At 43.3% G+C, this 27,855-nt stretch overlaps 2 long non-coding RNA genes across 2 annotated transcripts; one reads left to right on the plus strand and one right to left on the minus strand.

Annotated features, from left to right (window-relative positions):
- The first annotated feature begins 8,732 nt into the window (after window positions 1-8,732).
- Window positions 8,733-9,463, plus strand: LOC121903586. Its single transcript, XR_006098072.1, has 3 exons — window positions 8,733-8,758; window positions 8,853-9,134; window positions 9,318-9,463. It is a non-coding gene; the product is annotated as an uncharacterized LOC121903586 (long non-coding RNA).
- An 11,489-nt stretch (window positions 9,464-20,952) lies between these two features.
- LOC121903584 lies at window positions 20,953-26,782 on the minus strand. The gene is made up of 5 exons (XR_006098070.1): window positions 26,631-26,782; window positions 26,326-26,465; window positions 26,141-26,229; window positions 25,677-25,741; window positions 20,953-21,028 (listed from the first exon to the last, which is right to left on the minus strand). It is a non-coding gene; the product is annotated as an uncharacterized LOC121903584 (long non-coding RNA).
- Window positions 26,783-27,855: the final 1,073 nt, after the last annotated feature.

Genomic DNA, 27,855 nt, shown 5'->3' on the forward strand with positions numbered 1-27,855 from the left:
TGGAAAACAAAATCCATCCTCCGTTCCTTTCTGCAATACCTGCCTGCATGAGTCCTGCGTGAGTCCTGCGTGAGTCCTGCGTGAGTCCAGCGCGAGTCCTGCGCGAGTCCTGCGCGAGTCCTGCGTGAGTCCTATGTAAGTCCTGCGTGAGTCCTGCGTGAGTCCTATGTGAGTCCTGCGTGAGTCCTGCGTGAGTCCTATGTAAGTCCAGCGTGAGTCCTGCGTGAGACCTGCGTGAGACCTGCGTGAGTCCTGCGTGAGTCCTGCGTGAGTCCTATGTAAGTCCTGCGTGAGTCCTGCGTGAGTCCTGCGTGAGTCCTATGTAAGTCCTGCGTGAGTCCTACGTGAGTCCTGCGTGAGTTCTATGTAAGTCCAGCGTGAGTCCTGCGTGAGACCTGCGTGAGACCCGCGTGAGTCCTGCGTGAGTCCTGCGTGAGTCCTATGTAAGTCCTGCGTGAGTCCTGCGTGAGTCCTGCGTGAGTCCTATGTAAGTCCTGCGTGAGTCCTACGTGAGTCCTGCGTGAGTTCTATGTAAGTCCTGCGTGAGTCCTGCGTGAGTCCTATGTGAGTCCTGCGTGACTCCTGCGTGAGTCCTATGTGAGTCCAGCGTGAGTCCTGCGTGAGTCCTATGTGAGTCCTGCGTGAGTCCTGCGTGAGTCCTGCGTGAGTCCTATGTGAGTCCTGCGTGAGTCTTGCGTGAGTCCTATGTAAGTCCTGCGTGAGTCCTGCGTGAGTCCTGCGTGAGTCCTACGTGAGTCCTGCGTGAGTCTTACGTGAGTCCTGCGTGAGTCCTGCGTGAGTCTTACGTGAGTCCTGCGTGAGTCCTGCGTGAGTCTTACGTGAGTCCTGCGTGGGTCCTACGTGAGTCCTGCGTGAGTCTTGCGTGAGTCCTGCGTGAGTCCTGCGTGAGTCTTACGTGAGTCCTGCGCGAGGCCTGCGCGAGTCCAGCGTGAGTCCTGCGTGAGGCCTGTGTGAGTCCCGCGTGAGTCCCGCGTGAGTCCCAGGTGAGTCCTATGTGAGTCCTGCGTGAGTCCTGCGTGAGTCCTGCGTGAGTCCTACGTGAGTCCTGCGTGAGTCCTATGTAAGTCCTGCGTGAGTCCTACGTGAGTCCTGCGTGAGTTCTATGTAAGTCCTGCGTGAGTCCTGCGTGAGTCCTATGTGAGTCCTGCGTGACTCCTGCGTGAGTCCTATGTGAGTCCAGCGTGAGTCCTGCGTGAGTCCTATGTGAGTCCTGCGTGAGTCCTGCGTGAGTCCTATGTGAGTCCTGCGTGAGTCCTGCGTGAGTCCTATGTAAGTCCTGCGTGAGTCCTGCGTGAGTCCTGCGTGAGTCCTACGTGAGTCCTGCGTGAGTCTTACGTGAGTCCTGCGTGAGTCCTGCGTGAGTCTTACGTGAGTCCTGCGTGAGTCCTGCGTGAGTCTTACGTGAGTCCTGCGTGGGTCCTACGTGAGTCCTGCGTGAGTCTTGCGTGAGTCCTGCGTGAGTCCTGCGTGAGTCTTACGTGAGTCCTGCGCGAGGCCTGCGCGAGTCCAGCGTGAGTCCTGCGTGAGGCCTGTGTGAGTCCCGCGTGAGTCCCGCGTGAGTCCCGCGTGAGTCCCAGGTGAGTCCTATGTGAGTCCTGCGTGAGTCCTGCGTGAGTCCTGCGTGAGTCCTGCGTGAGTCCTGTGTGAGTCCTACGTGAGTCCTACGTGAGTCCTGCGTGAGTCCTGGGTGAGTCCTGCGTGAGGCAGACACATCCAGTTCTAGCTCCAGATACTGGGTTTATGGTTATGATAGTAACTGAAATCAAACTAAATATTTTTTAAAAATCACATCAATTATTTTAATAACTAATTAAATAAAATTGTTTTAATAACCTTATAATTACTGATGTGTAATATTTTATGAACTAATAATGACACCTCTCATAAACGGTCGGGCCGGCAGAGAAGGTCCTGAAGGTCCTGACGGACCTCCTCTGGTCGCTGGTTTCCATTGGACTGAACTGTAAACTTATCCAGGACGACGGCATCCTAAAGGGTAGAGAAGTTAGCTTGTTCCTGGAGGCTCATTGCTTCAAACTGAGACAATCTGCAGCTTTAAGCAACCTGCTGTGGTTCACTCACACACCCTGCAGTTCTCCTGAGCAGCTCAGTCACATCCACCTTACAAGCAACAACTACATTACTAATTAATATACTTGTTGCTTGCTGCCTAAACAAATAAGCAACTGTTTGCTAACAAGTTCAATATATCAAGTTAAAAGCTGATGATATGTCAGTGTTGTGTTCACTACTTGTTTCTGATGGAAACTATTGTGCGTGCAGTGTTGTATGAATGTCTTATTAACATGTTGATCAGCTGTTTTCTGTCTGATCTGAAGGCAGCTGAGGATGTTAATCTGTTTCCTCCTCTGCTCTCTGACTCCTCTGTATTACACATGAATGTAGGAGTTCTCTGTGTTGTGTGATCACCTCTCACTGATCAACGTTCATTTATTTCAACCAAAGCCGTTTCTACTCAAACCAAATCTGCATCATATTCCATCTGCATATATATGACAACAAATTCTACTTTTTACTCATAAAAAACTTCATTTTAGGAATTTAGCTGCATTAACATCAAGATCAAAACAAACTATAAACAAAATAAAATATTTTGAACCAAATGTTTTGAATAAACTATAAATTGATGAACAAGAATAAACATAAAATTGAGTGTAATAAAGTGACACCAGCAAGATCAAGTCTGATCCCAAATCAGACAACTACAGTATTATTTTTAGGGCCTAATGAAACTAAAGGTGCAAATGAACTACAAAGAAATAACAAATTACACACAATTATCACTATGAAGATTAAAACAGAAGACTTTCAGTTATCATCATCATCATCACTGAAGGATAAGTCCTTTTGCAAACCATAGTGACAGTGCATCAAATATGTGTGTAAACGTTGTCCTTGATCTAGTGATGTCACTGTCAGACTGTCAGACTTGACCGACTCAGCCATCAACGTCAGTACGTCAACATGTGAGAATCTGATGATGACTGTGAAACTGGTTTGTTGTGAGCAGGGCTGTAGTGGTAAAAAAAGCTTGAGTAAACCCTACCTTACCTCAGCCACACCGTCTATATGCTCCTTAATATAGATCCATGTTTGTAATATAACTAAACAACTCAACTGACTTAAGAGGAACTCATTTCCTCAAACTTAAAGCCAAATCAAGACAACAGTTTGACTTCTAGATGAATCAGCATTTAGTGTTTATAACAGAAACTATCTGTCAGTTTTAGTGCTGTGTTTCCAACAGTTACTGAGGTCACCCACCTTTTAACAGCTGTAGAAATCATCATGTTAATAGAGTTGTTGTGTAGTGTTAGTGCCTGTATTCAAAGATCTGTTAGTCCTTTTATAGCAGGTTTTAATCTTGTGCTTTGACTTTTGTTTGTTAGGATGTCCTTTAGTTTACATTTGGATAACAGTTTGTGCTTTTAAAGATATTTTCAGAACAGTAATTCATCTACATACAGGTGGAAGTCAGACTTTACCAGTTTGTTCTGCCTCCTGCTTTAATGTGTTCATGTGTTTCCATCACCTGACGTCTGGGCTGCTTCTATGTGTTTCTCTTTCCCACAATGCTCCCACAAGATGGAGCCTGAGTAAGACAAGTTCAAATCCTACAAATAGCTTGAAATATTTTCTATAAATAAAGACTTGAGTCAGGTATGAATGTGCTCTCTCTCTTTATCAGTTCTTACTTTCATATTCTAAAAAGCTTTATTGGTATGAATGTTGCAGGTAAATATTCCCCAAACTAATGATGGTTCTCTCTCTCCAGACTCTGTCAGGCTGGTGAATAGGAATAGTCTGTGTTCAGGCAGACTGGAGGTGAAGTCTGAGCAGTCGTGGTCCTCAGTGTGTGAAGCTGACTTTGACCAGCAGGATGCAGAGGTGGTCTGTAGGGAGCTCGGCTGTGGGGCTCCTTCAGTCCTCCAGGGGGCGCTCTATGGAGAAGTGGAGGCTCCGATGTGGACCAAAGAGTTCCAGTGTGGAGGCCATGAGTCTGCTCTCCTGGACTGTGGAAGATCAGACTCAGCTAGAAGCACCTGCTCACCTGGCAAAGCTGTTGGACTCACCTGCTCAGGTAGAAGAGGAGCTGCAGCTTTGATTTGGCTTCATTTCTGTTCTAATGAAACTCACTTTATTCTTTTACTGATGACTCTCTTGTTTCTGTTCAGAGCCTGTCAGGTTGGTGGGAGGAGCCAGTCGCTGTGCAGGTACACTGGAGGTGAAACAAACACAGTGGAGACCAGTGAGTGACTCTGACTGGACCCTGAAGGAAGCAGCAGCAGCCTGCAGAGATCTGGACTGTGGCTCTGCTGTTTCAACAGGAAGCAGAAATGAAGCCTCAGACAGATCTGTATGGTGGATCAGTCCTGACTGTGGTCAGTCTGGATCTAGACTGAGGGACTGTGCATCATCAGATTCCTCTTCCTCCATCGTGGAGCTCACCTGCTCAGGTAAGTCCATCAGTGACATCATCTATGACAGTAATATTTTCCTTCCTCTGTCACAGTGATAGTCAGTGGCAGTAGCGGACTGTGGGGTCTTACACACACACACACACACACACACACACACACACACACCTCTTTTATACAGAGAAACGCATTATAGCCATAAAGACGCCTTTGCCTTTACTTTTTTACAGTGAGCCGGCATAAAGCCGCCTCCGTGTGAGCTTTTCATAGCGTAGCGGCGTTCTGGATTCAGAGGCGTGATGGAGATCAGACTGATCAGAGCTGTAAACTCTGCCATAAGCAAGTAAAGAGACGTTACTAGGACGAGGGGAGGACATTTCTCTTTGTTTGACAACGTTAAAGTTAAGTTAGACTTTTCTGTCGGCTTCCCGACTCATTTTAAAAAAGACGAGAGAGAGAGAGAGAGAGAGAGCAGCTGTGGTCGAGTGAGCTAGAGAGTGAATGGAGAGAGGGAGCGCTAGTAACGTTAGTGAGGAAGCTGATGAATCAGATCATTAAAACGTTATTTTCTGATTGTTTCACAACGGTTACTTTCCAAAGCACAAACACACCTGCATCCCCGCACACCTCCTCAACCCTGCAGCTGTACGCCGCACCGCCTGATGTGGTCTGAATACGGGCTAAACAACAGCGTCAGCTCCCGGTCCCGCCGTGCCGGCTGTCACACAGAACAGCGAGGCAGATTACAGGCGCAGTATTCCCGCTTTGAACGGGCTGTGTAAAAGAGGCTGAAGTGCACTCATCACCAACAACTAACAATAACTAATATAAAAACTACGTCATTAAGAATAAGTCCATTACAAAATCACCTTCTGACACCTGTTAACAAATGTACTCAAAGCACCGGCTCAACAAGCTGAAACTATGCTAACCTGGTTATTTCTCCCACACATGCATTAGCTAAACTGCCAACCCGGTCTTCCGATGGTAAACGTTCACTCATGTTGCTCAACAAAAAGACAATAAAGGAAGGATTTTCTGAAAGGTAGAAATTAGGCCATATTTCTCACAGCAGCAAAGTGGAGCATTACCAACAACAATCTTAATCACCTCTATAGATAATTAATACAGCAGGACTCACCAGTCACTGGAAAACAAAATCCATCCTCCGTTCCTTTCTGCAATGCCTGCCTGCGTGAGTCCTGCGTGAGTCCTGCGCGAGTCCTGCGTGAGTCCTGCGCGAGACCTGCGTGGGTCCTGCGTGAGTCCTGCGTGAGTCCTGCGTGGGTCCTGCGTGAGTCCTGCGTGAGTCCTGCGTGGGTCCTACGTGAGTCCTGCGCGAGTCCTACGTGAGTCCTACGTGAGTCCTAGGTGAGTCCCGCGTGAGTCCTGCGTGAGTCCTACGTGAGTTCTATGTAAGTCCTGTGTGAGTCCTACGTGAGTCCTACGTGAGTCTTGTGTGAGTTCTATGTAAGTCCTGCATGAGTCCTACATGAGTCCTAGGTGAGTCCTATGTGAGTCCTACGTGAGTCCTGTGTGAGTCCTGCGAGTCCTAGGTGAGTCCCGCGTGAGTCCTGCGTGAGTCCTACGTGAGTTCTATGTAAGTCCTGCGTGAGGCCTGCGTGAGGCCTGCGTGAGTCCAGCGTGAGTCCTACGTGAGTCCAGCGTGAGTCCTGTGTGAGTCCTGCGTGAGTTCTATGTAAGTCCTGCATGACTCCTAGGTGAGTCCTGCGTGAGTTCTATGTAAGTCCTGCGTGAGGCCTGCGTGAGTCCTGCGTGAGTCCAGCGTGAGTCCTACGTGAGTCCTACGTGAGTCCTGTGTGAGTCCTACGTGAGTCCTGCATGAGTCCTACGTGAGTCCTATGTGAGTCCTGCGTGAGTCCTGCGTGAGGCAGACACATCCAGTTCTAGCTCCAGATACTGGGTTTATGGTTATGATAGTAACTGAAATCAAACTAAATATTTTTTAAAAATCACATCAATTATTTTAATAACTAATTAAATAAAATTGTTTTAATAACATTATAATTACTGATTTGTAATATTTTATGAACTAATAATGACACCTCTCATAAATGGTCGGGCCTGCAGAGAAGGTCCTGAAGGTCCTGACGGACCTCCTCTGGTCGCTGGTTTCCATTGGACTGAACTGTAAACTTATCCAGGACGACGGCATCCTAAAGGGTAGAGAAGTTAGCTTGTTCCTGGAGGCTCATTGCTTCAAACTGAGACAATCTGCAGCTGTAAGCAACCTGCTGTGGTTCACTCACACACCCTGCAGTTCTCCTGAGCAGCTCAGTCACATCCACCTTACAAGCAACAACTACATTACTAATTAATATACTTGTTGCTTGCTGCCTAAACAAATAAGCAACTGTTTGCTAACAAGTTCAATATATCAAGTTAAAAGCTGATGATATGTCAGTGTTGTGTTCACTACTTGTTTCTGATGGAAACTATTGTGCGTGCAGTGTTGTATGAATGTCTTATTAACACGTTGATCAGCTGTTTTCTGTCTGATCTGAAGGCAGCTGAGGATGTTAATCTGTTTCCTCCTCTGCTCTCTGACTCCTCTGTATTACACATGAATGTAGGAGTTCTCTGTGTTGTGTGATCACCTCTCACTGATCAACATTCATTTATTTCAACCAAAGCCGTTTCTACTCAAACCAAATCTGCATCATATTCCATCTGCATATATATGACAACAAATTCTACTTTTTACTCATAAAAAACTTCATTTTAGGAATTTAGCTGCATTAACATCAAAATCAAAACATACGTCCAAACTGTAAACATAATTAAATATTTTGATCAAAATGTTTTGAATAAATTATAAATTGATGAACAAGAATAAACATAAAATTGAGTGTAATAAAGTGACACCAGCAAGATCAAGTCTGATCCCAAATCAGACAACTACAGTATTATTTTTAGGGCCTAATGAAACTAAAGGTGCAAATGAACTACAAAGAAATAACAAATTACACACAATTATCACTATGAAGATTAAAACAGAGGACTTTCAGTTATCATCATCATCATCACTGAAGGATAAGTCCTTTTGCAAACCATAGTGACAGTGCATCAAATATGTGTGTAAACGTTGTCCTTGATCTAGTGATGTCACTGTCAGACTGTCAGACTTGACCGACTCAGCCATCAACGTCAGTACGTCAACATGTGAGAATCTGATGATGACTGTGAAACTGGTTTGTTGTGAGCAGGGCTGTAGTGGTAAAAAAAGCTTGAGTAAACCCTACCTTACCTCAGCCACACCGTCTATATGCTCCTTAATATAGATCCATGTTTGTAATATAACTAAACAACTCAACTGACTTAAGAGGAACTCATTTCCTCAAACTTAAAGCCAAATCAAGACAACAGTTTGACTTCTAGATGAATCAGCATTTAGTGTTTATAACAGAAACTATCTGTCAGTTTTAGTGCTGTGTTTCCAACAGTTACTGAGGTCACCCACCTTTTAACAGCTGTAGAAATCATCATGTTAATAGAGTTGTTGTGTAGTGTTAGTGCCTGTATTCAAAGATCTGTTAGTCCTTTTATAGCAGGTTTTAATCTTGTGCTTTGACTTTTGTTTGTTAGGATGTCCTTTAGTTTACATTTGGATAACAGTTTGTGCTTTTAAAGATATTTTCAGAACAGTAATTCATCTACATACAGGTGGAAGTCAGACTTTACCAGTTTGTTCTGCCTCCTGCTTTAATGTGTTCATGTGTTTCCATCACCTGACGTCTGGGCTGCTTCTATGTGTTTCTCTTTCCCACAATGCTACCACAAGATGGAGCCTGAGTAAGACAAGTTCAAATCCTACAAATAGCTTGAAATATTTTCTATAAATAAAGACTTGAGTCAGGTATGAATGTGCTCTCTCTCTTTATCAGTTCTTACTTTCATATTCTTAAAAGTTTTATTGGTATGAATGTTGCAGGTAAATATTCCCCAAACTAATGATGGTTCTCTCTCTCCAGACTCTGTCAGGCTGGTGAATGGGAATAGTCTGTGTTCAGGCAGACTGGAGGTGAAGTCTGAGCAGTCGTGGTCCTCAGTGTGTGAAGCTGACTTTGACCAGCAGGATGCAGAGGTGGTCTGTAGGGAGCTCGGCTGTGGGGCTCCTTCAGTCCTCCAGGGGGCGCTCTATGGAGAAGTGGAGGCTCCGATGTGGACCAAAGAGTTCCAGTGTGGAGGCCATGAGTCTGCTCTCCTGGACTGTGGAAGATCAGACTCAGCTAGAAGCACCTGCTCACCTGGCAAAGCTGTTGGACTCACCTGCTCAGGTAGAAGAGGAGCTGCAGCTTTGATTTGGCTTCATTTCTGTTCTAATGAAACTCACTTTATTCTTTTACTGATGACTCTCTTGTTTCTGTTCAGAGCCTGTCAGGTTGGTGGGAGGAGCCAGTCGCTGTGCAGGTACACTGGAGGTGAAACAGGGAGAGTGGAGACCAGTGGGGGACTCTTACTGGACCCTGAAGGCAGCAGCATCAGCCTGCAGAGATCTGGACTGTGGCTCTGCTGTTTCAACAGGAAGCAGATATGAAGCCTCAGACAGATCTGTATGGTGGATCAGTTCTGACTGTGTTCATTCTGGATCTGCACTGAGGGACTGTGCATCATCAGATTACTCTTCCTCCATCGTGGAGCTCACCTGCTCAGGTAAGTCCATCAGTGACATCATCTATGACAGTAATATTTTCCTTCCTCTGTCACAGTGATAGTCAGTGGCAGTAGCGGACTGTGGGGTCTTACACACACACACACACACACACACACACACCTCTTTTATACAGAGAAATGCATTATAGCCATAAAGACGCCTTTGCCTTTACTTTTTTACAGTGAGCCGGCATAAAGCCGCCTCCGTGTGAGCTTTTCATAGCGTAGCGGCGTTCTGGATTCAGAGGCGTGACGGAGATCAGACTGATCAGAGCTGTAAACTCTGCCATAAGCAAGTAAAGAGACGTTACTAGGACGAGGGGAGGACATTTCTCTTTGTTTGACAACGTGAAAGTTAAGTTAGACTTTTCTGTCGGCTTCCCGACTCATTTTAAAAAAGACGAGAGAGAGAGAGAGAGAGAGAGAGAGAGAGAGCAGCTGTGGTCGAGTGAGCTAGAGAGTGAATGGAGAGAGGGAGCGCTAGTAACGTTAGTGAGGAAGCTGATGAATCAGATCATTAAAACGTTATTTTCTGATTGTTTCACAACGGTTACTTTCCAAAGCACAAACACACCTGCATCCCCGCACACCTCCTCAACCCTGCAGCTGTACGCCACACCGCCTGATGTGGTCTGAATACGGGCTAAACAACAGCGTCAGCTCCCGGTCCCGCCGTGCCAGCTGTCACACAGAACAGCGAGGCGGATTACAGGCGCAGTATTCCCGCTTTGAACGGGCTGTGTAAAAGAGGCTGAAGTGCACTCATCACCAACAACTAACATCTAAACAATATAAAACTACGTCATTAAGAATAAGTCCATTACAAAATCACCTTCTGACACCTGTTAACAAATGTACTCAAAGCACCGGCTCAACAAGCTGAAACTATGCTAACCTGGTTATTTCTCCCACACATGCATTAGCTAAACTGCCAACCCGGTCTTCCGATGGTAAACGTTCACTCATGTTGCTCAACAAAAAGACAATAAAGGAAAGATTTTCTGAATGGTAGAAATTAGGCCATATTTCTCACAGCAGTAAAGTGGAGCATCACCAACAACAATCTTAATCACCTCTATAGATAATTAATACAGCAGGACTCACCAGTCACTGGAAAACAAAATCCATCCTCCGTTCCTTTCTGCAATGCCTGCCTGCGTGAGTCCTGCGTGAGTCCTGCGTGAGTCCAGCGTGAGTCCTGTGCGAGTCCTAGGTGAGTCCTACGTGAGTCCAGCGTGAGTCCTACGTGAGTCCTGCGCGAGTCCCGCGTGAGTCCCACGTGAGTCCAGCGTGAGTCCTACGTGAGTCCTATGTGAGTCCTGCGTGAGTCCTGCGTGAGTCCTACGTGAGTCCCGCGTGAGTCCTATGTGAGTCCAGCGTGAGTCCTACGTGAGTCCTGCGTGAGTCCAGCGTGAGTCCTACGTGAGTCCTGCGTGAGTCCTGCGTGAGTCCTATGTGAGTCCAGCGTGAGTCCCGCGTGAGTCCCGCGTGAGTCCTACGTGAGTCCTGCGTGAGTCCAGTGTGAGTCCTACGTGAGTCCTGCTTGAGTCCTAGGTGAGTCCTACGTGAGTCCAGCGTGAGTCCTGCGTGAGTCCTGCGTGAGTCCTATGTGAGTCCAGCGTGAGTCCAGCGTGAGTCCTACGTGAGTCCTGCGTGAGTCCAGTGTGAGTCCTACGTGAGTCCTGCGTGAGTCCTAGGTGAGTCCTACGTGAGTCCAGCGTGAGTCCTACGTGAGTCCTACGTGAGTCCTGCGTGAGTCCTACGTGAGTCCAGCGTGAGTCCAGTGTGAGTCCTACGTGAGTCCTGCGTGAGTCCAGTGTGAGTCCTACGTGAGTCCTGCGTGAGTCCAGCGTGAGTCCTACGTGAGTCCTACGTGAGTCCTGCGTGAGTCCTACGTGAGTCCTACGTGAGTCCTGCGTGAGTCCTATGTGAGTCCAGCGTGAGTCCAGCGTGAGTCCTACGTGAGTCCTAGGTGAGTCCTAAGTGAGTCCTACGTGAGTCCTACGTGAGTCCTGCGTGAGTCCTACGTGAGTCCAGCGTGAGTCCAGTGTGAGTCCTACGTGAGTCCTGCGTGAGTCCAGTGTGAGTCCTACGTGAGTCCTGCGTGAGTCCAGCGTGAGTCCTACGTGAGTCCTACGTGAGTCCTGCGTGAGTCCTACGTGAGTCCTGCGTGAGTCCTATGTGAGTCCAGCGTGAGTCCAGCGTGAGTCCTACGTGAGTCCTAGGTGAGTCCTAAGTGAGTCCTGCGTGAGTCCTAGGTGAGTCCTACGTGAGTCCAGCGTGAGTCCTACGTGAGTCCTGCGTGAGTCCAGCGTGAGTCCTACGTGAGTCCCGCGTGAGTCCCACGTGAGTCCAGCGTGAGTCCTGCGTGAGTCCTACGTGAGTCCTACGTCAGTCCTGTGTGAGTCCTACGTGAGTCCTGGGTGAGTCCTGCGTGAGGCAGACACATCCAGTTCTAGCTCCAGATACTGGGTTTATGGTTATGATAGTAACTGAAATCAAACTAAATATTTTTTAAAAATCACATCAATTATTTTAATAACTTATTAAATAAAATTGTTTTAATAACATTATAATTACTAATTTGTAATATTTTATGAACTAATAATGACACCTCTCATAAACGGTCGGGCCTGCAGAGAAGGTCCTGAAGGTCCTGACGGACCTCCTCTGGTCGCTGGTTTCCATTGGACTGAACTGTAAACTTATCCAGGACGACGGCATCCTAAAGGGTAGAGAAGTTAGCTTGTTCCTGGAGGCTCATTGCTTCAAACTGAGACAATCTGCAGCTTTAAGCAACCTGCTGTGGTTCACTCACACACCCTGCAGTTCTCCTGAGCAGCTCAGTCACATCCACCTTACAAGCAACAACTACATTACTAATTAATATACTTGTTGCTTGCTGCCTAAACAAATAAGCAACTGTTTGCTAACAAGTTCAATATATCAAGTTAAAAGCTGATGATATGTCAGTGTTGTGTTCACTACTTGTTTCTGATGGAAACTATTGTGCGTGCAGTGTTGTATGAATGTCTTATTAACACGTTGATCAGCTGTTTTCTGTCTGATCTGAAGGCAGCTGAGGATGTTAATCTGTTTCCTCCTCTGCTCTCTGACTCCTCTGTATTACACATGAATGTAGGAGTTCTCTGTGTTGTGTGATCACCTCTCACTGATCAACGTTCATTTATTTCAACCAAAGCCGTTTCTACTCAAACCAAATCTGCATCATATTCCATGTGCATATATATGACAACAAATTCTACTTTTTACTCATAAAAAACTTCATTTAAGGAATTTAGCTGCATTAACATCAAAATCAAAACATACGTCCAAACTGTAAACATAATTAAATATTTTGATCAAAATGTTTTGAATAAATTATAAATTGATGAACAAGAATAAACATAAAATTGAGTGTAATAAAGTGACACCAGCAAGATCAAGTCTGATCCCAAATCAGACAACTACAGTATTATTTTTAGGGCCTAATGAAACTAAAGGTGCAAATGAACTACAAAGAAATAACAAATTACACACAATTATCACTATGAAGATTAAAACAGAGGACTTTCAGTTATCATCATCATCATCACTGAAGGATAAGTCCTTTTGCAAACCATGGTGACAGTGCATCAAATATGTGTGTAAACGTTGTCCTTGATCTAGTGATGTCACTGTCAGACTGTCAGACTTGACCGACTCAGCCATCAACGTCAGTACGTCAACATGTGAGAATCTGATGATGACTGTGAAACTGGTTTGTTGTGAGCAGGGCTGTAGTGGTAAAAAAAGCTTGAGTAAACCCTACCTTACCTCAGCCACACCGTCTATATGCTCCTTAATATAGATCCATGTTTGTAATATAACTAAACAACTCAACTGACTTAAGAGGAACTCATTTCCTCAAACTTAAAGCCAAATCAAGACAACAGTTTGACTTCTAGATGAATCAGCATTTAGTGTTTATAACAGAAACTATCTGTCAGTTTTAGTGCTGTGTTTCCAACAGTTACTGAGGTCACCCACCTTTTAACAGCTGTAGAAATCATCATGTTAATAGAGTTGTTGTAGAGTGTTAGTGCCTGTATTCAAAGATCTGTTAGTCCTTTTATAGCAGGTTTTAATCTTGTGCTTTGACTTTTGTTTGTTAGGATGTCCTTTAGTTTACATTTGGATAACAGTTTGTGCTTTTAAAGATATTTTCAGAACAGTAATTCATCTACATACAGGTGGAAGTCAGACTTTACCAGTTTGTTCTGCCTCCTGCTTTAATGTGTTCATGTGTTTCCATCACCTGACGTCTGGGCTGCTTCTATGTGTTTCTCTTTCCCACAATGCTCCCACAAGATGGAGCCTGAGTAAGACAAGTTCAAATCCTACAAATAGCTTGAAATATTTTCTGTAAATAAAGACTTGAGTCAGGTATGAATGTGCTCTCTCTCTTTATCAGTTCTTACTTTCATATTCTTAAAAGTTTTATTGGTATGAATGTTGCAGGTAAATATTCCCCAAACTAATGATGGTTCTCTCTCTCCAGACTCTGCCAGGCTGGTGAATGGGACTAGTCTGTGTTCAGGCAGACTGGAGGTGAAGTCTGAGCAGTCGTGGTCCTCAGTGTGTGAAGCTGACTTTGACCAGCAGGGTGCAGAGGTGGTCTGTAGGGAGCTCGGCTGTGGGGCTCCTTCAGTCCTCCAGGGGACGCTCTATGGAGAAGTGGAGGCTCCGATGTGGACCAAAGAGTTCCAGTGTGGAGGCCATGAGTCTGCTCTCCTGGACTGTGGAAGATCAGACTCAGCTAGAAGCACCTGCTCACCTGGCAAAGCTGTTGGACTCACCTGCTCAGGTAGAAGAGGAGCTGCAGCTTTGATTTGGCTTCATTTCTGTTCTAATGAAACTCACTTTATTCTTTTACTGATGACTCTCTTGTTTCTGTTCAGAGCCTGTCAGGTTGGTGGGAGGAGCCAGTCGCTGTGCAGGTACACTGGAGGTGAAACGATCAGAGTGGAGACCAGTGTGGGACTCTTACTGGACCCTGAAGGAAGCAGCATCAGCCTGCAGAGATCTGGACTGTGGCTCTGCTGTTTCAACAGGAAGCAGAAATGAAGCCTCAGACAGATCTGTATGGTGGATCAGATCTGACTGTGTTCATTCTGGATCTGCACTGAGGGAATGTGCATCATCATTTTCCTCTTCCTCCATCGTGGAGCTCACCTGCTCAGGTAAGTCCATCAGTGACATCATCTATGACAGTAATATTTTCCTTCCTCTGTCACAGTGATAGTCAGTGGCAGTAGCGGACTGTGGGGTCTTGAGCACACACACACACACACACACACACACACACACACACACCTCTTTTATACAGAGAAACGCATTATAGCCATAAAGACGCCTTTGCCTTTACTTTTTTACAGTGAGTCGGCATAAAGCCGCCTCCGTGTGAGCTTTTCATAGCGTAGCGGTGTTCTGGATTCAGAGGCGTGACGGAGATCAGACTGATCAGAGCTTTAAACTCTGCCATAAGCAAGTAAAGAGACGTCACTAGGACGAGGGGAGGACATTTCTCTTTGTTTGACAACGTTAAAGTTAAGTTAGACTTTTCTGTCGGCTTCCTGACTCATTTTAAAAAAGACGAGAGAGGGAGAGAGAGCAGCTGTGGTCGAGTGAGCTAGAGAGTGAATGGAGAGAGGGAGCGCTAGTAACGTTAGTGAGGAAGCTGATGAATCAGATCATTAAAACGTTATTTTCTGATTGTTTCACAACGGTTACTTTCCAAAGCACAAACACACCTGCATCCCCGCACACCTCCTCAACCCTGCAGCTGTACGCCGCACCGCCTGATGTGGTCTGAATACGGGCTAAACAACAGCGTCAGCTCCCGGTCCCGCCGTGCCGGCTGTCACACAGAACAGCGAGGCGGATTACAGGCGCAGTATTCCCGCTTTGAACGGGCTGTGTAAAAGAGGCTGAAGTGCACTCATCACCAACAACTAACATCTAAACAATATAAAACTACGTCATTAAGAATAAGTCCATTACAAAATCACCTTCTGACACCTGTTAACAAATGTACTCAAAGCACCGGCTCAACAAGCTGAAACTATGCTAACCTGGTTATTTCTCCCACACATGCATTAGCTAAACTGCCAACCCGGTCTTCCGATGGTAAACGTTCACTCATGTTGCTCAACAAAAAGACAATAAAGGAAAGATTTTCTGAATGGTAGAAATTAGGCCATATTTCTCACAGCAGCAAAGTGGAGCATCACCAACAACAATCTTAATCACCTCTATAGATAATTAATACAGCAGGACTCACCAGTCACTGGAAAACAAAATCCATCCTCCGTTCCTTTCTGCAATGCCTGCCTGCGTGAGTCCTGCGTGAGTCCTGCGTGAGTCCTGTGTGAGTCCTGCGTGAGTCCTACGTGAGTCCCGTGTGAGTCCTGCGTGAGTCCTACGTGAGTCCTGCGTGAGTCCTGCGTGAGTCCTGCGTGAGGCAGACACATCCAGTTCTAGCTCCAGATACTGGGTTTATGGTTATGATAGTAACTGAAATCAAACTAAATATTTTTTAAAAATCACATCAATTATTTTAATAACTAATTAAATAAAATTGTTTTAATAACATTATAATTACTGATGTGTAATATTTTATTAACTAATAATGACACCTCTCATAAACGGTCGGGCCTGCAGAGAAGGTCCTGAAGGTCCTGACGGACCTCCTCTGGTCGCTGGTTTCCATTGGACTGAACTGTAAACTTATCCAGGACGACGGCATCCTAAAGGGTAGAGAAGTTAGCTTGTTCCTGGAGGCTCATTGCTTCAAACTGAGACAATCTGCAGCTTTAAGCAACCTGCTGTGGTTCACTCACACACCCTGCAGTTCTCCTGAGCAGCTCAGTCACATCCACCTTACAAGCAACAACTACATTACTAATTAATATACTTGTTGCTTGCTGCCTAAACAAATAAGCAACTGTTTGCTAACAAGTTCAATATATCAAGTTAAAAGCTGATGATATGTCAGTGTTGTGTTCACTACTTGTTTCTGATGGAAACTATTGTGCGTGCAGTGTTGTATGAATGTCTTATTAACACGTTGATCAGCTGTTTTCTGTCTGATCTGAAGGCAGCTGAGGATGTTAATCTGTTTCCTCCTCTGCTCTCTGACTCCTCTGTATTACACATGAATGTAGGAGTTCTCTGTGTTGTGTGATCACCTCTCACTGATCAACGTTCATTTATTTCAACCAAAGCCGTTTCTACTCAAACCAAATCTGCATCATATTCCATGTGCATATATATGACAACAAATTCTACTTTTTACTCAGAAAAAACTTCATTTTAGGAATTTAGCTGCATTAACATCAAGATCAAAACAAACTATAAACAAAATAAAATATTTTGATCAAAATGTTTTGAATTAACTATAAATTTATGAGCAGCAATAAACAAAATTCTTCAGTCAGTTCTTTACTTTCTCCTTGTTTTTCTTTCAACACCATTAACGTTACATCCTGTGATTCTTCCTCACTTCTGTCTCGTCTCTCCTGATTCCTTCACTCAGTCTGGAAATGTAAAAAGCTTCCTCTTAAGAGTCTGACAGAGCATGAAGCAGAACTTTAACTTGTACGGTGTTAATTACAGTAATTGTGGACCAACGACACACAGTGTGAATACATCAGCAGTCAAGCTATCAAACTATCAGCTACATTAACATTACTGTAATGTAAAGCAGCAGCAGATAAACTGGACGCTTAAACAACACTAATGTCAATTTATAAAACTTCTGCTTCACTGAAGAGTTTTTCTAGCTACTTACTTTGTTGTCTTTTGTCTGACAGATTATTATTTGATGCTGCACATGTCAGTTAATGTCATATATGATCCTCTGAACTCTGATTCATTCGTCTGTCTCATGAAAGCGGCTCCAGTCTGCCTGCTAGCTTCAGCACGGAGGGTTCGTTTGTTTTAACACCAGCGCAGCAGGAGTGGGTGGTGGTTTGTTGGTCCGTGTTAACAGTAACAGACGTCTCCGTGTCTCATAAAAGGACACAATGTTCCAACAGAAAACAAAACAAGCGCTCCTAGAAGCTCCAACAGAAACTGTGGTAGGAAGCCAGTCTGAGCTAACAGCTGTAAAGTGATGGAAAGTTTGCTTAAACACTGTTTCAGAATTTGAGAGGTGGGTAAACGGCGTTTACGTGCGTTTAGCCTCCACTACAGCCCTGCTTGTAAGACAAAGAGCTCTCGGATTAAAAACTGCTTTTTGATCTATACACACATTTTATTTTAGCCATTGTGAGCTTAAACAATGTTTGTATTTTAGATCGACACAAAAGGACGTTTGGTGTTAATTTATATTTGAGGATAGATGAAATACGTTGGTGCAACGGGGCCCTCTAGTGGTCACAGGGGTCGTACACACATGAGTAGTCTGTGTGTAGCAAGAAAAGGCCTTAATTTGAACAAACTAATGAGGAGAAAATAACATTCAGCTTCTCACAGAGGAAGAAGGATTCATCATCTCTCTGTGTTTACAGACCTGCTGGTTCAGCCAATCATCTCTGTGTCTTCTACCATGGACGGGGTCTCCGAGGCCCAGCAGCAGGGGTTTCTGGTGCGTCAGGGCTCCAACTTCACCATCAGCTGCTCCGTCCAGCCTCAGTACCCAGGAGGCTCCTTCCAGCTCACCTTCACCTCCTCCAACACAACACACAACTACACCCAGCCGGCTGTCAATCACTCTGCTGACTTCCTGTTTCCTGCTGCAGACCCCGCCCACCAAGGAAGCTACAGCTGTGTTTATGGCGTCTATGTTTTTGCTCATAACTTCTCCTCTGAGAGCCGTCTGCTGTCTCTCACTGTCATAGGTAAGCTGAAGCAGAGTGTGAAGCTCAGTGGAACTGAGACGTCACACTGACTTTGTTTCCATGTTTGTAAAACATGATAAAAAGTCATCAGGCAGCAGGACCGACCCAGCGACCTACAGAGAGCTGAGGCAGAATCTGATGAAGGAACTGTAAACTGTTTCCTTCCCGGCTTCTTTAATGTTATTGAACCATAACAACTGTGTTGTAGTGAAAAGTAAAAGACAGCAAACGAGTCAGTGAAGCCAGATAAGCACTATAATGATAATAAACAGGACTTTACATGATGAGCTGAATGTCATCAGGAGAACTCAGAGCTTCACCAGGATCACATTTGATTTAACTGCATGTCAAGATGTTGATTGTTAACAATCAGTTGAATCATTTCAACCAGACAGGAGCTTTAAGGAGACAATCAGCAGACTTTCATTCATTCTTTCAAACCGGCTGTAAACACATGAGTTGTTTTTGTCCAACATCATCAGCATACAGAGGAGATCAGATGAACTTATAATCAACAAGCTGCTTCACACTTCAGTGATTTTAGGAGATTTAACGTCACTAAAGTTTCTGTTTGATGGGAGCTGTTGTTCTCATGATGTCATGTGATCTAATGTGATGACTGAATGTGTCTCGTCAGATCCAACAGTTCATATCATCAGACTGGTCGTCCTGCCGGTGACTCTGCTGTTGGTCGTCGCTGTCGTCGTTTTCATCCTGAAGGTCCTGAACACATGTTTGTTGTTTAGAGGACTGGTTGAAATGAAGCACTCAGCCTGTTTATATTGAACTGAAGAGAGGAGTGATGCAGTAACTTAGATCTGTGTTGTCATGTCTCTCCAGGCCAGCAGGGGGCAGAAGTCAGACCCACAGGAGAACATTGAGCTGGATTCTTATAACCTCGGTGTTTCCAGAGCTGAAGGAGAGCCGGCTGAAGAGGAAGGAGCCCAGGGAGCAGAGTAGGACCTCCAAGGAGCCACAAACCACCGAAGAAGAAAATCATCTTTGGGTTCATCTCTCCTCTCAGTCTCAGCCAGGTTTTTGCAGCCCAGTACGGCGAGGAATGACGTCCATACTGGTCGATTCCACAGCTTCTGATTTACATCCAGCAGCAACGCTCAGTGCCACAACAGGAAGTAGCGAGACCTTTATTAAGACCAGTAGAAAAAGAGCAGAGAGGAGATCTGATTGGACCATTTGTAACATAATTATCTGTATATAGTTATATTTTATCATCATTAACTTCTCTCATGTGAACAGCTGTAACTTTTTTTACTTAAATATTTTGATGAATCCAGAGTTTTATGGTCTCATCTGGACAAATGTTGAGTCAACAAATCATTTAAAAATCCATCCAGATGTTTGATGAGTTTATATCTTTTTTCTTCACTGTCTTTTATACTATAAACTACTTATTCAGCTGAAATGTGTTATTGCTTCTTTTAAGAATATTTGCTTTTTGAGTTAAAGTAACTGAATAAAAGAAAAAGTTATTGAGTGAAATCAAATGTTTTATCTTTGTTTTGCTGTTTTTATGAAAAAAATCTGATGTTTGACAGAATTTAAAGCACATGTGTTTCTGCTGAATGTTCACTCATTTATTGTATGTGACAGTTTCATGCTAATAAATCAGTTTCTAGTGTATCAATAACACTTTTACATTTTGTTTTATTTTGAATGTCAGACCCCCAAATATAATTAGCATTTCCATGATATTCTGGTCAGTTTAGTGCACCTCTCCCTCTCTACACTGAAAATCAAATTATACAATTATTGTTTGATTTGTGACAATAAAAGAAAAAGACAGAAACAAAGTGTTAAAACTGCACTTATAAGGACACAATCAGATGTGTTGATGTCTGACTGTTGGTGCTGTAGTTTGACTTCCTGCTCAGCTGATACAACACATGACACCTGTGTGATGTCACTGATGTCAGGTGAGTCCATCATGAGAGAATCCAGAGCGAAACACACAGGAGACAAAGTGAACACATCAGATCACATCAGCTTTCTGCTCGGCTTCTCATTTACTGTCAGCGTGCAGCAGATAATGATTCACATCAGGGTTTCAAACCTCCACCAAACGCTCTGTTGAAAGCAGTTAGTTTGACTTTAAAGTGTGTTTAGTTGCAGCAGCAGACTGAAGGAAACATCTTAACCAGCAGAGTGTGAAGAGAAAACCAACCAAAACCTTCTCACACAGTGACGTTCTCTCCTTCTGCAGCCAACAACATCCAAAGCAACTTGAGACAGTTTGACTTTCTGTGTCCTCTTTGTTCATTTGTATTATTTTGTTAGAAGTGTCGGCCGGGTCTCTCTCCTCACATTTAACATTTGTCACTCAGGTTTTGTTTGTTTTGTGTTTTTTTTAAATGTTTAAGTCAAACCTCAGAAAAAGATGCACATAAAGCAGAATGTACAGTCTTTGTACCTTCATCTCAATGGATTTCCTGTTCTGAAGCACAGGGCTTATATAGAATACAGAATGTAGAAATAGAATTTATTAAAAAAAGGCTTGAAATTCTTATTTGCAAGTTTCATTTTTCTTGATAAGGTGTCTCCTGTAGGGTTAATATAAACCCTAATCCTTCAACATTACTAACAACAGCTACAATATTAACAGTTCAGTTATACGTCGGCTGTGTCTATAAATAAGCATAGACACAGTGGTCTGCCTACAGTATGCTTAGCATTCTCCCAACTATTTTATTAAACTTAACAGCCTCCCGTGTAATTTGTCAAACTCTAAACTTTTCCAACTTCAACATGAATTGGCTGCAAAATGATCGCAAGTCCTCTGTTAATATATCAAATCCACTAATCTGTCAACAGCAGCCTCGTCCAAAAACTATAGACTTCAGATCATTTATCATCATTGATGAACCTGACAAAGAAGATTATGTCATTTTTAAACAGTACTTTGCCTTAAACATCATCACAATACCTGCTAGTTTTCCCTTTAGCGAGGTGCATGAAGTCCCGCTGCAGAGAATGACTGACATCCTCACTGACGACCTGCATGATGAGACGACAGATTACATTTTCATTTTTATTTTGACCCCATAACAGCGTGTTGACATGTAAATATAAATGCAACAGACAGGGGGCGCTGTTTCACTTACTGCATTTGAATACTGTCCACCGTACAGCAGGTTACATCTTTAAAGATGAAAGTTCAAATGCTGTTTTCATTTTCAAATTGAAGAAAAATGCATTTTAATTTTAATTGTGAGGTAAATATTGATGCATAAATGGAAAATCAGGTTACATTGTTTATATTGCATTTTAATTTTCAAATTTGAACAACATTTGAATATTGTCCACAGTACAGCAAGTACGACTTTGAAAAATTAAATGTCAAACGACTTTTCCGTTTTCATTTTAGTAGTTTTATTTAATTTTAATATGTCCATCCAGTATGTCAACATAACAATGCAAATTGTATTATTGCATTTTCATTTTCATTTTTACTCAAATAACACATACATACAGTATTATAATGCTATTATGGAATTACATTTTCATTTTCAAGTTTACATGATCAAGTCCCCCATAGGCTTCCATACAGCTCGCTCAGAAATATTTACATATAATCTCCAATATAATAGGAATGATGTTCCATCAGTGGACCAATCACATCATGAGAGATAGAGATCATTATTCATTGATCCTTCATGTCCAAAGCTTCATACTGATTGTTTAAATTTAAACTGAGATTAAACATTATGTGTATTAAAGATTAGAGGTCAGCAGCTGCTCTAACAAACTGTCAGAGTTATAACAGAAGGACATGAAGAGGTTTGATTCTGAGCTTACAATTACAATTTACAATTTCACTTAGCAGATGCTTTTATTCAAAGCAACATACATCTGAGACTGATTCAACACCAACAGGGATCCAGTCAGGAGACAACAACACAAGTAAGTGACGTAAAGCTTAAGTTTGAGTCTGATAGGACGTAGATGCCAACAGGCGGCGCACAGAGGCAACGCATAGAGTACATAGAAGCAGCTTTATTTATTTATTTATTTTATTTTTGTCTTTTTGTTTTTTCTCTACCTTCAGTTCGTCAGGTGCAGAGATGTTTTCTGGGTCTTTAGTCTTCTCTTAAAGACTGAGAGGGACTCTGCAGATCAAACAGAGTTTGGTAACTTGTTCCACCACCAGGGAACTAGAGAAGGGTCTAGCTGGTGACTTAGGGTCCTGTTGTGGTACCAGGCAGCTTTCATTGGCAGAGCGTAGTGAGCAGGAGGGAGTGTAGACCTGAATGATGGAGTTCAGGTAGGCGGGAGCTGTTTTAGTTGCTGTTTTGTAAGCGAGTGTCAGGGTTTTGAATTTGATGCGGGCAGCAACTGGGAGCCAGTGGAGGGATATGAACAGCAGGGTGACATGTGCTGTTTTGGGCTGATTGAAGACCAGATGTGCCGCTGCATTCTGGATCATCTGCAGAGGTTTGAGTGTACATGCAGGGAGGCCTGCCAGTAAGGAGTTGCAGTAGTCAATGCGTGATATTACGAGAGTCTGTAGCAGGAGTTGTGCTGCCTGCTCAGACAGGTAGAGTCTGATCTTCCTGATGTTGTACAGGACAAACCAACACGACTGAGCAACTGAAGCCACGTGAACCTTAAAGATTAGTTGGTCATCGATCATGACACCCAAGTTACAGGCAGACTTTGTGGGCATGAGTTGGGTTGATTCCAGCTGGATGCTGATGTTTTGTTGTATGGAGGGACTGGCTGGGATGGTAAGGCTCAAACTCTGTCTTAGAGAGGTTGAGTTGAAGGTGACATGTTATCTTATCATATCCTATTGTATAGTATCGTATATTATTGTTTCGTATTGTATCGTATTGTATTGTATCGTACGTTATTGTATCGTATCACGTATCACTGTTGCTCGTCACCAGTGTTTTCTCTGTAAAACTGGAACTCTTTATGTGAATCTTAACCAACATATTTCCATTTCCTGTTATGTGACCGGCCTGCTGTGATTGGTTGTCTGTTGCAGGTGGTCCAGCCCATCAGTCCGGTCTCTGTCAGGGAGACTCGGTCCTGCAGCTGAACGGACTGCCTGTGGAAACCTGGAAGTGTGTCGACCTGGCCCACGCCATCAGGCCATCAGATAGCCAATGCAACAGCTGGCTTGTTGTAGCAGCCTGAAGGACTCTTCATACATCTATGGAAGGACTGTTAAGGAATGTTGTTAAGCTAACGGGAGAAATGATCTGGACTGTGCAGCGCAGCAGCAGCAGGACACCGCCAGGGAGGCTGGAGAGAGAAGCAACTGGAGAAACAACCAGGAGAGTTAGCTTGTTTGTCATTGTTGCTAATGATATCAGACTGGTTAACCAGCAGCCATTAAGATCTGTTAACTAACAAATAAGATGACCAACAGTCACAAATGGATGTTATAACATGAATACTTCATCTCCATGATAGAAAGAAGAAGACATCAGATAATGTGAGTCAGATACAGCTTCTCTCTCTCTGTCTCTTTGGTTGCTAATTTCATCTCTGATGGTTAAATGTCTTTCTGTGTGGCTGTTGTGTGAATTTATCTCCTTAACAAGAACTCAGCAGAGATATATATATAATGTGTTGTGGGTAGTTTGCTTGTTGAAGTTACAGTGAGCTGTCTGGACTCACACATTCATGTGGAATTGATCTCATTTTTAATGGAGTGTTTGTTCAGTCACCTGTTGATTTTGTGTGATTAGTGAATGAGTGCAGGAGGTCTGGCTGCTCCCCCACGGTTCAGCAGGCATATGAACTGTGGATTAATTGCAAAATTTAATGTCTCATTTAAGACAAAGTAAACAAACTGCTGTAAGTACAAGTCATGGGCAGACAGCGTGTCACTAACAGGAATTTTGAAGAGCAACGATCCAACCAGCATCTAACGAGTCCAAAGTGACGTCTGTAGGTGTGTTTACACACTGTTTGATGTGCTGCAGCTGAGCAGCTAATTAGCATCTAGCTGCTAACTGACGTTAGCGGTGAATGTTTATTTGATGGCTCGTTCAACAAGCTGCAGGACGAGATGTGTGTTCAAGTTTTTAAGTTATCATCAAGTTTTGATGATGTGGACAGAGGCTGTTTCATTCACTACCGTATTAAAAAGAGGAAGGTATCATGCTTCATATTGCAATAACTGAGCATTGAATATTTCATATATTTTATTTTATTTAAGCATTGGACATCTTAAATGTTGTTTGTCTTGAATGTTTTCATTTAAGACCATGGGCAAAAGTTCATTGCTGTTTCGTGCTGTAAGAGTGTTACAGAATAAATAGAAAAAGTTTTATTGTCTCCCCCTTTTTTTTGCTGATCCAAAAAATGATCCGTGACTCAAATCCGATACAATGCAAACCGTTAGTTTTGTGATCTGTTGCACCCCTAGTGTTAACATATCAGCTTTGTAGACTATATTTTGTATGTCGTGCACATAGATAAGAGTGTGTAAATCATGTATTTGATACGTGCATTAATACTTTCTGATGTGAACCTACACTTTTAGATCTGTGAATGTTTTTAGTGTTCAGTATTTCTAGTATTCAGCACTGATCTGAACCTGTATCACATTATAAGCTTTCTGGTACTTTATATATTTCTGTACACTAAGAAAATACACAGGAAACACATGTAAATCATGTGATAAACACAAACACACAGACACACACTCACACAGACACACACTCACTCACACACACACACACAAACACACACACACTCACACAAACACACTCACACACAAACACGCACACAAACACACACTGACACACACACAGACACACACACACAAACACAGGCCAGACCAAACAGTCCACAACTTACCTTTAAATATACTTACCTACCTCTTATACCTTAACACCTACCTCATCTCTCATGGGTGTTAGGATTTTTCAAAAAAGTCACTCCATGAGTGGTACGAATAGACTCCAAATGACCTGAAACGTGCTCCTAAATACTTTCTGCGTGCTCGATTTTGGCCTCCACACTGAAATTTTCATCCCATTCATTTCCAATGGGGAGGACATTTTGCTCTATAACTCGGGAACCAAAAGTCGTAGAGATTCGGGAGTGGGTGGCGTCAGACCTAATTTGGGGGCTCTGAACGCACCAGTCTTGGACCCATGTCTCTATGACCTTCCGTTGCTGAGATACAGCCATTTCAAAAAGCGGAAGTGACATATCTCGGGACCGGAAGCTCGCACATGCTCATGGGTGGCACTGTTGGAAAGGCCGTTCCTGAATTAGTGGGGATGGAGCTTGGTTCCAAGTCTCTATGACCTCCCTATCAAAAGTTATTCACGTTTGTCCCGTTTTGTCCAGTGAGACAAACCTCGTTTTACCCCCATACCTAACCCTAACCCTAACCCCCTAACTCCCTAACCCTAACCCTAACCCCCTAACCCTAACCCTAACACCAACCCCAACCCCTAACCCTAACCCCCTAACCCCCTAACCCTAACCCTAACCCCCTAACCTCTAACCCTAACCCCAACCCCCTAACCTCTAACCTCTAACCCTAACCCCACCCTAACCCCTACCCTAACCCTACCCTAACCCTAACCCCCTAACCCTAACCAGGGCCAGTCAAAACTGTTTTGCTACTGAAAAAAAATCTGATGTCATTATCAACACTCAATGGAAATGAAGTCACCTGTTTAACATCTTTGGTGCAGTCAGATGCCCAGGCTGCATGGTGAGGACGTGCTTCAGTTGAAACTTTGTGTACAGAAAGGGAAAAATATCATTAAATAACCAGTAAGACACAATAAGACTGTACCTGTTAATACGTAGTGAGTTAACAACACAATTATCTCTACAGGAGAATGATAGGAGTAAACTATTACTAGGGAAACTCAAGTTCATGTAAAAATACTTGGTGACTGACCAAAGCTCTATTCATTATTACTCTACACAGTGCACCTGTTTTCACCTACTACTACTACTGCCACTACTAACATCAAGTTAGTACAAAATGGCAGAGTTTGTTTTTCTGGGTGAAATTAAACTTACAAAAAATACTGTAAATTAAGTATGACAACACATGTACCATAGTTTTTTCCCATTGTAGAGAAATTCAAACATGAAAACCTTCAGGGCATCGTGGTACAGTCTTACCCTGTTTTCATGTTCCTGTTTGATTTCCAATCAATATTCAATAAGAAAGTCTCCCTTCTGAAAGTGGCGGCAACTGAACACTCCTCGACCTAACGAAGAACAGAAGATGTGTCAGAAATATGCAGAGATTAAAGCAATAATTAAAAGTATACCTGTGCTAAAGACTTTAACAAATGGCAACTCACCTTTAAATGAATTAATATATTTTATATTGAATCCATCCTCGTCCTTGCCCAAGGATGAAAAATATGCTGCCTCTTCTTTAGGTTTAATCTTCACTCTCTGTGGCCTTATTGCTGACATCTCATGCTAAAGATGATGATGACTTCAGTAAAGATATAGAAAAAAATCTGATCAGTTTACCTATCATAGTTTGTTAACAACTTACTGCAGACCTATTTTACAGTTGACTTTCAGTCTTTTAAGTGTCTGTGTAGGAAATGTGCCAAACAAATAGATATGCTATACAAATAAATTTGCCTTGCCTTACTAGTAAGCCATATGTCAGACTCGGGGAAGCAGGAGTGGACCCAAACGCAGAGGCCGCAATGCAGATATGATGAAAAAAACTCTCCTTTAATTGTGGATGATCATGAACAGTCAGAGCAGAACAGAACTAGTAGAAGAAACAACAGAAAACATTCCAACAAGGACTGAACAGAAAACCAGAACTTAAAAAGAAACTGAACTAACAAGGAGATGAGGTGCAGGTGGGGAGATGGGTGGAGAACTCGAGAGGGGAATGAACATACAGGGAGCTGATTGGCTGAGGACACACAGGGAGCAGGGCAGGGCTGACGAGGCTAACACAGGACAGGTGTGGGGAAAACAGAGCAGGGCAGGACTAACGAGTCCAAATGCAGGGCAGGTGTGGAGGAGCACATGAACACACAAGGGAAACAGAACAAAAACCCAGAAAACAAACTCAATGCCATCTACACTAACCCATCCAAAACCAACCACAAACACAAACCCAAGCACACAACCCAACAAACCAATGACTCAGTCCTCCAAAACCCACCACCCAACCCATACAAGAAAACCCCCATGAACCGAAGGACCAAACAGAAGTGCAAAACCAGGAGACCCCAAAGAACACAACACAAGACCAAAAAACACCCAAAGTCCAGGCAAGATGTGACACCATACTGGTGAACAAGCACATAGTTTTGAACCTAGACTAAATTAAGTCAAGGGTCAAAGTGTAAATGCCCTGAAAAGGCAGTATATGTGTCAAAGATGTGTGGACACAAACTTTCCTCTGGTCATGTATTATAATGACTGAGCACTACACAACTACATAACATTACAATCAATACTGTACATACATAGTATACTAGTTCTGTACATACTAGTACAGGTGTCACAAGACAGCTCTCCTAAATGTTTGCAGTATTGTGTAACAAACACTAATAAACTTTACTGAAATGCTTATATTAAACAGGATAATATATATATACATATATATGTGTGTGTGTGTGTGTATTCATGGATTATTGTTATGGATTATTATTACCATGGATTCATAATTCACAAACTAAAGTGTGATAACTTCGCTCATGTCTAGTACTGATAGCACTACCTCATAATGTACAACCTACAACACTACCAGTACACTGAATTAATAACAAAGACATTTCAGCAAACATACAACATACATAAATTTACAGGATAGTCTGCAAACTACATCGCCAGTCGAGTGACTTTCCCCACAT

Source organism: Thunnus maccoyii, chromosome 9 (genome assembly GCF_910596095.1).
Source record: "Thunnus maccoyii chromosome 9, fThuMac1.1, whole genome shotgun sequence".
NCBI lineage: Eukaryota > Metazoa > Chordata > Actinopteri > Scombriformes > Scombridae > Thunnus > Thunnus maccoyii.